Source organism: Felis catus, chromosome D4 (assembly GCF_018350175.1).
Source record: "Felis catus isolate Fca126 chromosome D4, F.catus_Fca126_mat1.0, whole genome shotgun sequence".
NCBI lineage: Eukaryota > Metazoa > Chordata > Mammalia > Carnivora > Felidae > Felis > Felis catus.
The window spans coordinates 77,500,099-77,512,014 of record NC_058380.1 but is presented as its reverse complement, the minus strand read 5'-3'; the positions used below and the strand labels follow the sequence as shown (position 1 = coordinate 77,512,014).

The 11,916-nt window shown below is 37.9% G+C and overlaps 1 long non-coding RNA gene across 1 annotated transcript in view; it reads right to left on the bottom strand.

Moving 5' to 3' along the window:
* The window catches only part of LOC123381552, a 229,735-nt gene that overhangs the window by 203,296 nt on the left and 14,523 nt on the right, over window positions 1-11,916 (bottom strand). Inside the window, exon 3 of the long non-coding RNA XR_006588670.1 lies at window positions 11-94. This is a non-coding gene — a long non-coding RNA (uncharacterized LOC123381552). The remainder of the gene's footprint in view (window positions 1-10; window positions 95-11,916) is intronic.

Genomic DNA, 11,916 nt, shown 5'->3' with positions numbered 1-11,916 from the left:
AGGATCCTACCTTTTCTGAATTCTTCTTTAGCTCCTCCCACTTCAGGGCCAGGTGTATATTTAGTTCTGTGATGAAGGGCATCAGTTTCTCCTCCTGCAAGACACACACTCATCACTACTGGAAACACTGAGAACTGATCATTCTCAGGGATTCCATATCGTGGATTCCAGCTTATCCTAGCCTTCCTCACTTTATATATAGTTTATTGTCTTCAGACACAGCTTGATAGAAACTACTTAGCCAGGGCCACAACTGTGCAAAGTCACATGTATATAACAGATGTATTCTCTTAGTTTTGCTTCCCTGATTGAATCCCACCAGATAATACAATTAGTCACTGAGAGGAACTCTAGAAGGATAGTACTTTAAGGATGGTTTTCTGGACTGTTCAGGTTTATCCGGTTTGTTCTTGTATGATTAGATTTAAATAAAAACCTTAATCACTCCCACTTCTAAGGTCTAACGAGACACCAGTAGTCCATGTCATGTAGTGGCAAAAGTGTTATGCAAATTATCACCTGCAGATACCTGCAATCAAACACCTATAGAAAATAAGCCTCAGAGTGACGAAGTACGTGCTGCCGTAGAATATTTTAGTCAAAATGAGGCATCTAATGGAATTGGTTGGTTGCTTCTAAATGTACTGAAAACATGGGGGAAGAATATAATGAACACGCCACCTTGATTTTCCAGCTAAAATATGCATTAAAGATCTGAAATTGTATTTGCCCTAAAAAGAAACCATTACCTCTTTTGATCACAGGGCTGGGATTTCTAAAAAACAGACCCAAAGCTGAATCCTTCAGTGGGTAAGTTACAATGTAAATTAATCCCAAATCTCTCAGAGGTCTCTATTATTAAAGTTTGGACATTAATTGGGAGGAATAGGACTCTGAAATTTGCAATGGGGTGTATGGGTACATTTCACTTAAGCTGGGGACTTTGGATCCATAAATACTGTGATCTTTTTTTTTTCAAAGATTTTATTTTTAAGTACTCACAACCCCAAGATCCAGAGTCACATGCTCCACTGACTGAGCCATCCAGGTGTCCTTTGTGACTTCCTTGACAGTAAAAGCTACCCTTCCACACACGCCGCTATAAGAGATTGGTTTTGCCTTGTCTAAAGAAACTGTAATGATCTACAAAGGACTGCTGATCCTACTCAGGAACTACTCCCACCACTTATCTTTGCTTCTAGATCTACAAATATATTCCAGTTTTCTTACCTGCTGAAGAGTAAGAAACAAAGTATGACCTACATGCAGGTATGCTGTGTACCAAATCACTATCTCTGCCAACAATGATCCCACTGACCTGGAAGTTGAAACTGTAACACCTTGCCACTCTGGGCTAGTCATGCCAATGAATCAACAAGCAAAGAATGGGGTAATTATAGTGGCTGGGGTGATCAATTCTGACCTCAAGGAGAAATTGAGTTTGTATTATACAATGGGGGTAAGAAGGAAGATTCTAGGAGAACCTCTGGGTTACCTCTTAGTGTTCTCACATCCGTGACTAAAGTTGTTAAAGAAGCTTTAACAACTCAGTTCAGGTGGGACTGACAGTGGCCCAGACACTTCAGGAGTGATAGTCTGAATAGCAAAAATAGACCTGGGACCACAACAAACTGAGAAAAGAAAATACAGAATGGAGAAGGGAAGAAGGTAATTATAAACACCAGATATAATCCCAAAGCCGTAACCATATAATTTGTGTATGTGTAATATTTTTTTCCTTTCCCTCTTCTGTTCCCCTTCCACGTGACACAAGGTATATCTAATGATTTAAGCTACAAGATATCAAAGGGAGAGTAGGAATCAGCTAGAACAATAAATATCACCCAAAGACTAAAAGAAAGTCTTTCTATGCTCTTTTGGGAAAAGGGTTAACAAATGTTAGCATAGAGCATAGTGGTCTAACATTAGGTAACAGTGTGACTTTATAAATTTGTTAAGTTGACAACAGTGGACTATGGTAGTTCTGTGATATGTGAACTTGACTAGGCAGAACTACGTCCTGAATTTCCTTCTTTGTGTATTTCCAGTTATAATGGGCATAAGAGACATTTCCTTACAAGATTTGGAGGGCGGAAGTGAAGCAGTAGCCATTTTGCTTTTTATGATGGAAGGTTGGGGTGGGTGCTTTTGTAGTTCACACACCGTTTCATTTACCTACAGGCTCTCTTCACTGGCATAGGCAGAGATGGGCCTGTAATGCCCTACCTTCTCTTGGATGACTTCCCAGCTTCTCTGACTCCTGGGTGGGGAGAGTTTTTAGCCCCGTGATAAAGGGTGCAGGTTCTCCCCTGCAGAACACCCACTTTATCAATGAACTGACAACAGGTTCCAGCTCATGTCCACGGGTTCCAGATTGAGCTGTTTCCAGCTCACACTGGCAGCTTCCAGGTTGACCTTAGCCTCCTGGATTTTATATCTTTCTTTCCTAACTGTCTGCCTTGCAGACTTTAAGCTCCAGTACCAAACACGAAGACAACACCTAAGAGACTGTTTATCCCGCTCCCTCAACTGCATAAAGTCACATTCCTATAAACAAATTCCTTAATATTTGTTCTGCTTCTCTGATTGAGCCCTGACTGATACAGGCCTTTTAATTAACTTTTCACCACATCCTTTGTTTCTGTGTTTCTCATGTAATGCTTCTTTGGTAATAGTAATAATATTGTACCTTCTAATATTAAAATATTTGTTAACATTAACATAATAATTACTCTGACTCAGAGTACCCAATTCTGTAACATGGTGATAATTTAAGCTATGAAAATAGAAATCACAAATACGAAATGTACCACACCAAGTACTCAATTACGATAGCTACTGTTGTTATAAATAACAAACATTAGTGCCTCTTTAATAATTAAAATCTCTAAAGTCTCTTACCATACATTCAGGTTTCTAACCCCCATTAAAGATGAGTGATACAGGAAAGCATTACAATTACTATGTAGTATTATTCTTCATGACTATTCCCATTTCACAGGTGAATATAAAAATATCTTCAAGGGTTTACATGACAGTTAGCCAAGGGTCTTGGACACTAAGGACTTACACTCTTGTGGAATGTTCTGCTGACATGCAATGCAAATTCCTTGTTTACTCTGATGCCAGAAAACATGGAAAGCAGAAACAAATGTGTTGATTCTCTTCCTCTTCTAACTGCCTTGCATCCTAACGCTCCCTGCCTTGATGTGTTGTTCCCGGTCATATTTGATATAGCTGTGCAACATCTTTTCTATGTCAAGGCTTTGCTTCAAACACTCCATTGCCAGTTCAACTTGTCAAAAGTTGGAGGGAACACGTTTTAAGCATTCAGCGAGCGTTCTTCTGAAAAGAAAACCACTATTTCTAATGAGCATTTGAGAGCGCAGTGGATTGCAGAAACTGTTTTCTAAGATCTGTCACAAATGATTTAGTTTTATTAGTTTTAATGGCCCTCAGCTACGGACATGGAATATAAGTGAAAATTAAGATATTTTTCATGAGATGAAAATAGATTTCAATCAGAGAGAATGTTCCCCCACCACCTCTTCCCATTTGCTTATTTTATTTATTTATTTATTTGGGCAGATGATTCTGGTTAAACATACACACACACATACACTGACAGAGATGAGAACACAGAGATATTCTTCCATGAGAACAAAGATTTCCTTGTATTGGAAACCTCTCTGTTAATTGTACATAGCTGGATGGGTTGGCAAGCTCACAGGCAGGATGGCAGAGAAAGGGGCCAATGTGTTAAACTGAAATTTTATCCTGGGTACAGACAAGGAGTGAATATTTTTATTCATAGCTAAAGGTTTATCTTCCATGATAGTAGGCACAGACATGGCTACGAAACCCATATATTGCTTCCAATTCATAATACCTTTTGCTTGTTGCTTCTGCTTTTCTACACTGTAGCTTTGCTTCAGGATTTTCATTTTTCCTCTTCTTTTCCATCGCTCATCACTCACTACAAAGCACTGTAATCTGAACAGGTCTATATATTTTATTCTTCATAAACAAGTTGAGTGCATTTCCTAAACAGTTGGATGGTTTTGGCAGTCCATCCTCATTGCTCATGTATGTATAAGGTGTGTTGGTGATGAATGTGAGGTTTTCTGTTGCAACAGCTCTGCTCTACCATTTCTTTATCCTCTATGCCAAAGCATCTACGTGGTTCAAAAGAGAGCCAACCAGAAACTGAATGAGGAATTCTGGAGTTTCTGCACTCCCTCCACCATTCATTTACAATCTTGGGCAAGCCATTTCAATTTCCTGTGTCATACTTTCCTCATTTGCAAAGGATATATCTTGAGCAAGAACAGAATGAGGCATCTCAAACAAACAAAAAGGACAAAATGCTTGCCTTCAGGAAGATTACAATCAACTGTAGCAATATAACACTTAAGCAATAAATCTAGCACCAAATTAAATCGTATTGCATGTCAGAAGGTAACTGCATTAGTTTGCTAGTGCTGCTGTAACCAAAGGACTGCAGACTGGGTGGCTTAAACAACCATTTCTTTCCCCTCACAATTCTATGAGAAGGTTAGAAGTCTGAGGTGAAAGCATCAGCAGGGTTGGTTTCTTCAGAACACCTTGCTCCATGCCCTGTAGACGGGTGTCTCCTCCCTGTGTGTGCCACTGGTCTTCCCTCTGTACCCATGTGTGTTCTAACCTCCTCTTCTTATAAAGAGACCAATCATGTTGGATTAGGGCTTTCCCTAATGACTTCATTTCAAGTGAATTACCTTTTTTAAAAAAATTAAAAAAAAATAATGTTTATTTTTGAGAAAGAGAGGGACAGACCTTGATCAGGGGAGGGGCAGACAGTGAGGGAGACACAGAATCTGAAGCAGGCTCCAGGCTCTGAGCTGAGCTGTCAGCACAGAGCCTGATGTGGGACTCAACCTCACAAACTGCAAGATCATATCCTGAGCCAAAGTCGGAAACTTAACCAACTGAGCCACCCAGGCATCCCTGAATTACCTCTTTAAAGACTCTTTCCAAATACAAATCCTGAGACACTGGAGATTAGGGATTCAACATATGAACCGAGGTGGGGGGGAGTGGAGACAATATATAACAAAAAGTTATTATGCCAAAAAAATTTAAGGAGAATAGGGAATGCTGGAAGGTAGTTCAACATTTATGGGGATATTTAGGACAGCAGTGACAGAGATGGTAACATCTGCACAAACTGTGAAGAAGCTGGGGTAACGGACATTGTGGCTATCTGTTAGGAATGTAATTCACTAAAAAAAAAAAAAAAAAACAGTCAATACAAAGGTCCTGAAGTAGGAAGGACCAAGATGTCCGAGGGTCAGTGTGGATGCAAGAGAAAAAGGAGATGTGATCAGTGACAGAGCTGGCACACAGTACCTTTGAGGGCCTTGTGGGTAATTGAATGTAATTAGGCTTTTATTCAGAGAATTGGAGAGCCACTGAAGGGTCTAAGCAGGGGTCTAAAAGCAGGAAGACTCACCCTTCCACATACTTGACCCAGCCTGTTGTCTCGAAGATAGATTACAAACCAGGGTTTCTCTGCATCAGCACCACTCACATTCTGGGCCAGAAAATTCTTTGTTGTAGGACCCTGTCCTGTGCATTGCAGACTGTTTAGCAGCACCCCTTGCTTCTACCCACTAGATACCTGTAGTCCCCTGCCTGACAGTTGTGACAGCCAAAAAGGTCTCTAACCATTGCCAAATGTTCCCTAGGGAAGGATAAGTTACCCCTGGTTGAGAACACTGTTGTAGGTTCTATAGGGGAAAAGCTAAGAGACCATTTTGAAACTCACTGTAATAACCTTGGATAGAAATAAGAATAACTTGGGTCATAATAGTAGGCAATCATGATATTCTGAAGGTAAACCCAACCTATTCTGAAGGTTGCCAACAAAATGAATGTGTGGTATGAGAGAAGGTTCAATATGGCTCTGGGGTTTATGTTCTGAACAACTGGAAAACATGGATTTACCTCTTACTCAAACGGGGAAGACTGTGGTTACAGCAGAGATAAATAGGAACATAGACCTTTCATGCAAGGTAACTAGAAGGAAGGCCACATGTATGAATAACGACTTTGATACATGGGTAGATGAAGCATAGGAGTTTGCGAAAACCTCTTATCTTTCTTTGTGAAATAGGAAGATCATAGTCACCTGGGAATGGGAATGGGGCAGGAGATGTTGGAGGTTTTACAATAAAAAGGCGTGGAATAAAATTCTAGAACATATATTTTTTATATGGCATACTACTGTAATTCTGAAGTCATGGATTGCAATAGCTTTCCTAATAGGTACTGACAGTAACTTTTAATGGCATAGCTCTTAACATTCAAATGAATATTAAACCCATAAAACCAGATCCAAAATGCTTTTTGATCTATTTTCCATTGTTCTGAACTAAACACACAATTTCTGCTATAGGCAAAACAGCCTCTGTTCCTCTGGAAATGCATTCACTTGCTTACGAAGAACTAATGGGTAAGATTAGGGCAAAGAAGTGCTTAAGGCTATTGTCTTAACCTCATGAGTATTTATAATTAAAATCCATCTCCAAGGAAGAAACCGTCAACTCTGGAGAATTATGTCAGTTCCCAATATATCTGTCTTGCATCAGAGACAGAAGCACACTTGACTCAGACTCCTCCATCAGTGCCCATGCCAGCGCCTCACTGAACTCCCATTACTATTGATTACAAAAGACAATTTACTCCATAAGATGCTTCTGAAAGTGGTCCCTGATCCTAATGTGCCTCTGCTATGAGAATCAGATACTTTAGACACACATACACACACATAGCCCACATGAAGCTGCTGGAGCGTGGACTGAAAACCGACCATACCCTGTTGTGAGAGACCCTGCATGATTCATCCCTGGTAGACCATCCTCTCTTCTGGGCACAATCCTGTTCCACATTGGCCTTCTTTCGGTTCCTCAGGTATACCATGCACTTTCCCACCTCAGTGCTTTTTCTAAGATTCACTTATTCAAAAACTCTTATTTAACATGTTCCAAGAATTGTCAAAAGTACATTACAAATATTAACTTACTTAAACTTCCTTGGCCAAATGATCAGTTATTGCCAACAGAACGTGAACAGAAGTATTAGATGCCACTTTGGGACCATGTTATTTAAGACATTTGTTTCTTTTCTTTTCAACCTTCTGGAATTAGAGGATTCCAAAGCCCTAAGGAATGGTGTAGCCAACACATAGAAGGAACCTAGAGCCCCAAATCAACAGATGGTGGAAAGCTACCATGAACAACTGTGTTAGATCATTACATGAGACAGAAATATTTCTATTTTATTAAGCCACTGACATTTTAGCATTTATTTGTTACAGCAAGTAGGATTACTTCAATATAAAAATCTTAACATGGCTGACAAAAGTCTCTGCTTAAATGTCACCTCCTCATAGAAGCCTCACTTAACACTCAAACTATTTTAGATGTCCTGTCTCATTCTCAGTAGCTCTTTTTATTATCTCAAAACTTTTTATTACTGTGTGTGTGTGTGTGTGTGTAGCCCTCTTTACCACCACTAGTACAAAAGCTCCACACTGGTTGGAAGTTTGTTCAGCATGCTGACTGCCACAGTGCCCAGTGCCTAGAACAGTGCATGGAACATGGAACTATTGAATGTGTTCAAATAAGTATTTCTTGAAAGAATTACTATAATTCTCTACCTCTGTATCCCAGATACATTCCGAAAGAAAATTATGAATTGGGTACTATTCATGGGAAGGAATATTGTTTGTATCGTTTGTCAATAACCTTTTCATTTTCATGCCTGAATTGTCCATTTCCCTCCTTTCCCTTTAACCAAGCCCATTCACTCAACATCTTCATTGTGGAGCTATAACTGAAAATTAACTTTCATATCCACCAGCAGTACTCCATTGCTCAGGGGAAATCTGAGAATCGCTGAAGTGAAGAGATTTGCTGTATAATATCTACAATTCACTGAGCACTTTACATACATTATTTTATTTAATACATTATGGCCTGCTGTGTATGTAGGTTGTAGGTATAATTGTCCCAGCTGCAAATAAGAAAACTGAGGTTCAGAGAGCCTAAATATACCTAAGTTAACACAGCTATTACATGGCAGAATGGGAGTTCAAGCCAAGTCCTGTGTCCCAAACCAGTGTTCCAAGTAACCTAATCTTAGAAGTGGCAACCCATTACTCTTAACTGTATTCTATATATTCTAAGTGAGTCACTTGGTCCAACTCTCACTCAAGGAGAGGGGATAACATATTTGTAAACACCAGGGGATGGAGATTATAGGGAGCTATATTAAAAGCTATTTTCCACACATTTTAAAAGATGGTCTTTTGTTTTCTGCTATATTCTGAACAGTTGTAGGCTTTATATTTAGATCCCTGCTCCCTCAATTATTGCTTGTATATTTTAAGATAGTTCTCAAGGTTCATTATTCTCACATGGATGCCCACTTGCCACAGTGCAATTTGTTAGAAATTCTTTTTCCTCATCAAATTGTTTGCAACTTTGTCAAAAAATTGTCATATATAAGTGCACACATTTCTGGAATATGCGGTTTTCTATACAAGTGTGCTCATATTTAGTCCCCTATTTACCTTTGTTTGTTCCATCCTGCAGGTAAGAGTCGCTATGTAGTACCATTTCCCTTCAGATTTAAGATATCCCTTTGCTATTTATTGTAGTGACTATGTGCTGACATGGGAATACAGATACCTCTGAGAGATCCTGTTTTCAATTCCTTTGCGTAAATACCCAGACGTGGGGTTGCTGAAGCATGTGGTAGCTTTATTTTTAGTTTTATGAGGAACCTTTGTACTATTATCCATAGTGGGCTGTATAGATTTACGTTCCCACCAATAGTGCATCAGGGTTCCCTTTACTCCACATCTTTACCAACATTTGTTAGATCTTGTCTTTTTGATGATAGCCATTCTGACGAGTGCGAGATGGTATCTGATTGTGGTTTTAAATCACATTTCCCTGATGATTAGTGTTATAGAGCAACTTTTCATGTTCCTGTTGGCTAGTTGTATGCCTTCTTTGGAAAAAATGTCTATTCTGCTACTCTTCCCATTATAAAAAAATCAGATTGTTCACTTTTTTTGCTATTGAGTTGTAGGAGTTCTTTATATATTTTAGGCATTAACCTTTTATCAGGTATATAATTTGCAAATATTTGCTCTCATTTCATAGCTTGCCTTTTTCATTTTGCTCATAGTTTCTTTTGCAGGACAGAAGGGTTTTTTTTTTAATTTTTTTTAACGTTTATTTATTTTTGAGACAGAGAGAGACAGAGCATGAACAGGGGAGGGGCAGAGAGAGAGGGAGACACAGAATCTGAAACAGGCTCCAGGCTCTGAGCTGTCAGCACAGAGCCCGACGCGGGGCTCGAACTCACGGACTGTGAGATCATGACCTGAGACAAAGTCGGATGCTTAACTGACCAAGCCACCCAGGCGCCCCAAGGGTTGTTTTTTTGTTTTTTGTTTTTTTAGGTTTGCCATAGTCCTATTTGTTAACTTCTGGAAACCATCCCACGAAGCACAACTGATGAATCTTTTGATGATAAAGTTATTAGCACACATATTTTCTGAATGCTGATGTAAACATTTCTTTTCTCAACCAAGTAGTCCACTTACTCAACCACTGACTTCAGCTTTTCAGTTTATTATTTAAAAGCCTGTAAAATACTGAAGTGTGCAAGTATTTTGCTTTCAGATGCAATCACCAGGGGTGATACTTCAAGTATCCATTAAAATTGGATAGAGAGATATTTAAAATGGATTTAAAGTAGATGTTTTTCTCAGTAGTCTCTGAGAGAAGAGATATAACTTATTTTATTTTGACCATCGATATATTCATTTTTCTTTTGTTTTATGGTTATTCAAGTAACATAAGTCAGATTTTTGAAGAACTTTCTTCCCCAAATAATCTTATGTCTACAAAAATTATAGGCAAGTAAAATAAGCTTATCTTTCTCTAAAGTGGTTTTTATCTTACATCTCCACAATGTTTCAAATTAAGACAAATTTTCCCCCAAACAAAAGGAAACAATCTTAAAAACCCAAGTGTTCCAACATGAACTTCGATGGGAGCCATTAAAAGAAGATCTTCTAATGTTTTGAGAAATATTCAAATTTAAGTTCTCTTTGCATTTGAATTGTTGTATGATTTCAGGTTAATTATTTAACCTCTAAAGGTTCACTCTTTTCATTGTTGAAGCGAAAGCCTCACAAGATGAATTGAAGATAAAGTAATATAATAAAGAAAACCACAATGCGGTATATTATGGGGGGGGGGGGGGTCATCATCTGTCTTAGTTGGGTTTCCCAGAAGCAGACCCTGAGATAACTGTCTTTGTATAACTGATTTTCTAAGGAAATGCTCCCAGAAAATCCTTGTGAGGGAGAGAAGAAAATAGGGTAGAAAAGGATATCATCCAATGGAGCAATTTTGGGCAGGAATCCATGGAGGGTAGCCTACAGGGGAAACTGTAGAGTATAAGCGTTATCAGAATTTTTGCATTTGTGAGCAAGGAGCGAGGCTCTGAAACTCCTACACCAGTCATTGGCTAAGAGCCATCATAAGCAGATGGAAACTCCCAAGCTCTTCTAAGTATCTGTACTTTCCAGCCAACTGCTGCAATAACCCAAGGGCCACCCTCCAAGGTGAGTCACAGGTGCACTCTGTTAGAAACAAATCACACAGAAGCCAAGACAGAGCACACAGAACATGTACAAAGAATCCAAGGAGATCTTGGCAGACAGTATACACTACATCATCTTTTTTTTATTTAACATCATCAACTTCTTCATTGTCATTTGAAAGCACTGTATTGTCAACATCTTTATAGTGTCTTTATAGCTTTTAAAGTTCTTTCATATTTCTTATGTGTTTTGTTTCTTATATGTTTCCTATGGTATTATCTGTGAAAAACTGGAATATGAGCATCAGAAAGCACACTGCTTACATTAAAAAAAAAAAGTTTGTGCAGAGTCGAAGAAGTCAAGTCTGTTAATCATCAGTCCACAGTATACTCTATTTTTCCAGCTATAACAGCACGGTTTACATACATATATAATGTATTTTTATATAATTATATCGTCAAATTCTGTGTTTATATACTTATAAATATATATTAACATAAAGATAAATATATTTTATATGCCCTCCATATATATTTATAATCATAATAGAAATATAGAATGATATAAAATAATTATTTTTATATTATTTACATTTTATATTATTTAACATATAATACATATAAATATTCCCAGAAGTAACATTAAGTAAAAGATACAGAGTTACTGATGACATTTCATGTAACATATATTTGATATATGATGATCTGTTTATATTTGGATTGACTGTTCTACCATACCTAAGTAGAAAATCTAAGTCAGTATGTATTTCTTTGATCATTTAATAAAAGTAATTGATAGTCTGTGAATTCTATAAACTCCATTTGGGAATGCTATTATTTTCATTAATTCTCATTTTCAAATAAAACCTAAAAGCTTGCAGAAGAGGAAACAGATTCGTAAGTTTTTCAATCATTAGTCAAATCCCTAATTTGTCCTTCCCTAATTTAAGGGATGCTGTTAATATGGTTTTTGTCATATTCCAAGAAAGTGATTCAGCCACATGTAGTAAAGACAGGAGTCACTAGTTGTCATTCACAAGGGACAGTCTTTTCTTTATGTTTCCTTGTGTCCAGCAAAATATGTAAAATGTACTTTTTTCCTTATAAATTCTATATGAACCTTTCAGGTACATGTTCATGTACTCTTTTGTCTTTGGTCCATTGTACCAGCTAGGTGACAGATTTTCAGGATATGTATTTGGATTTTAACTGAAGGGAAGAAAAGTCCTTCAAGTCAGCTATAATTCATAT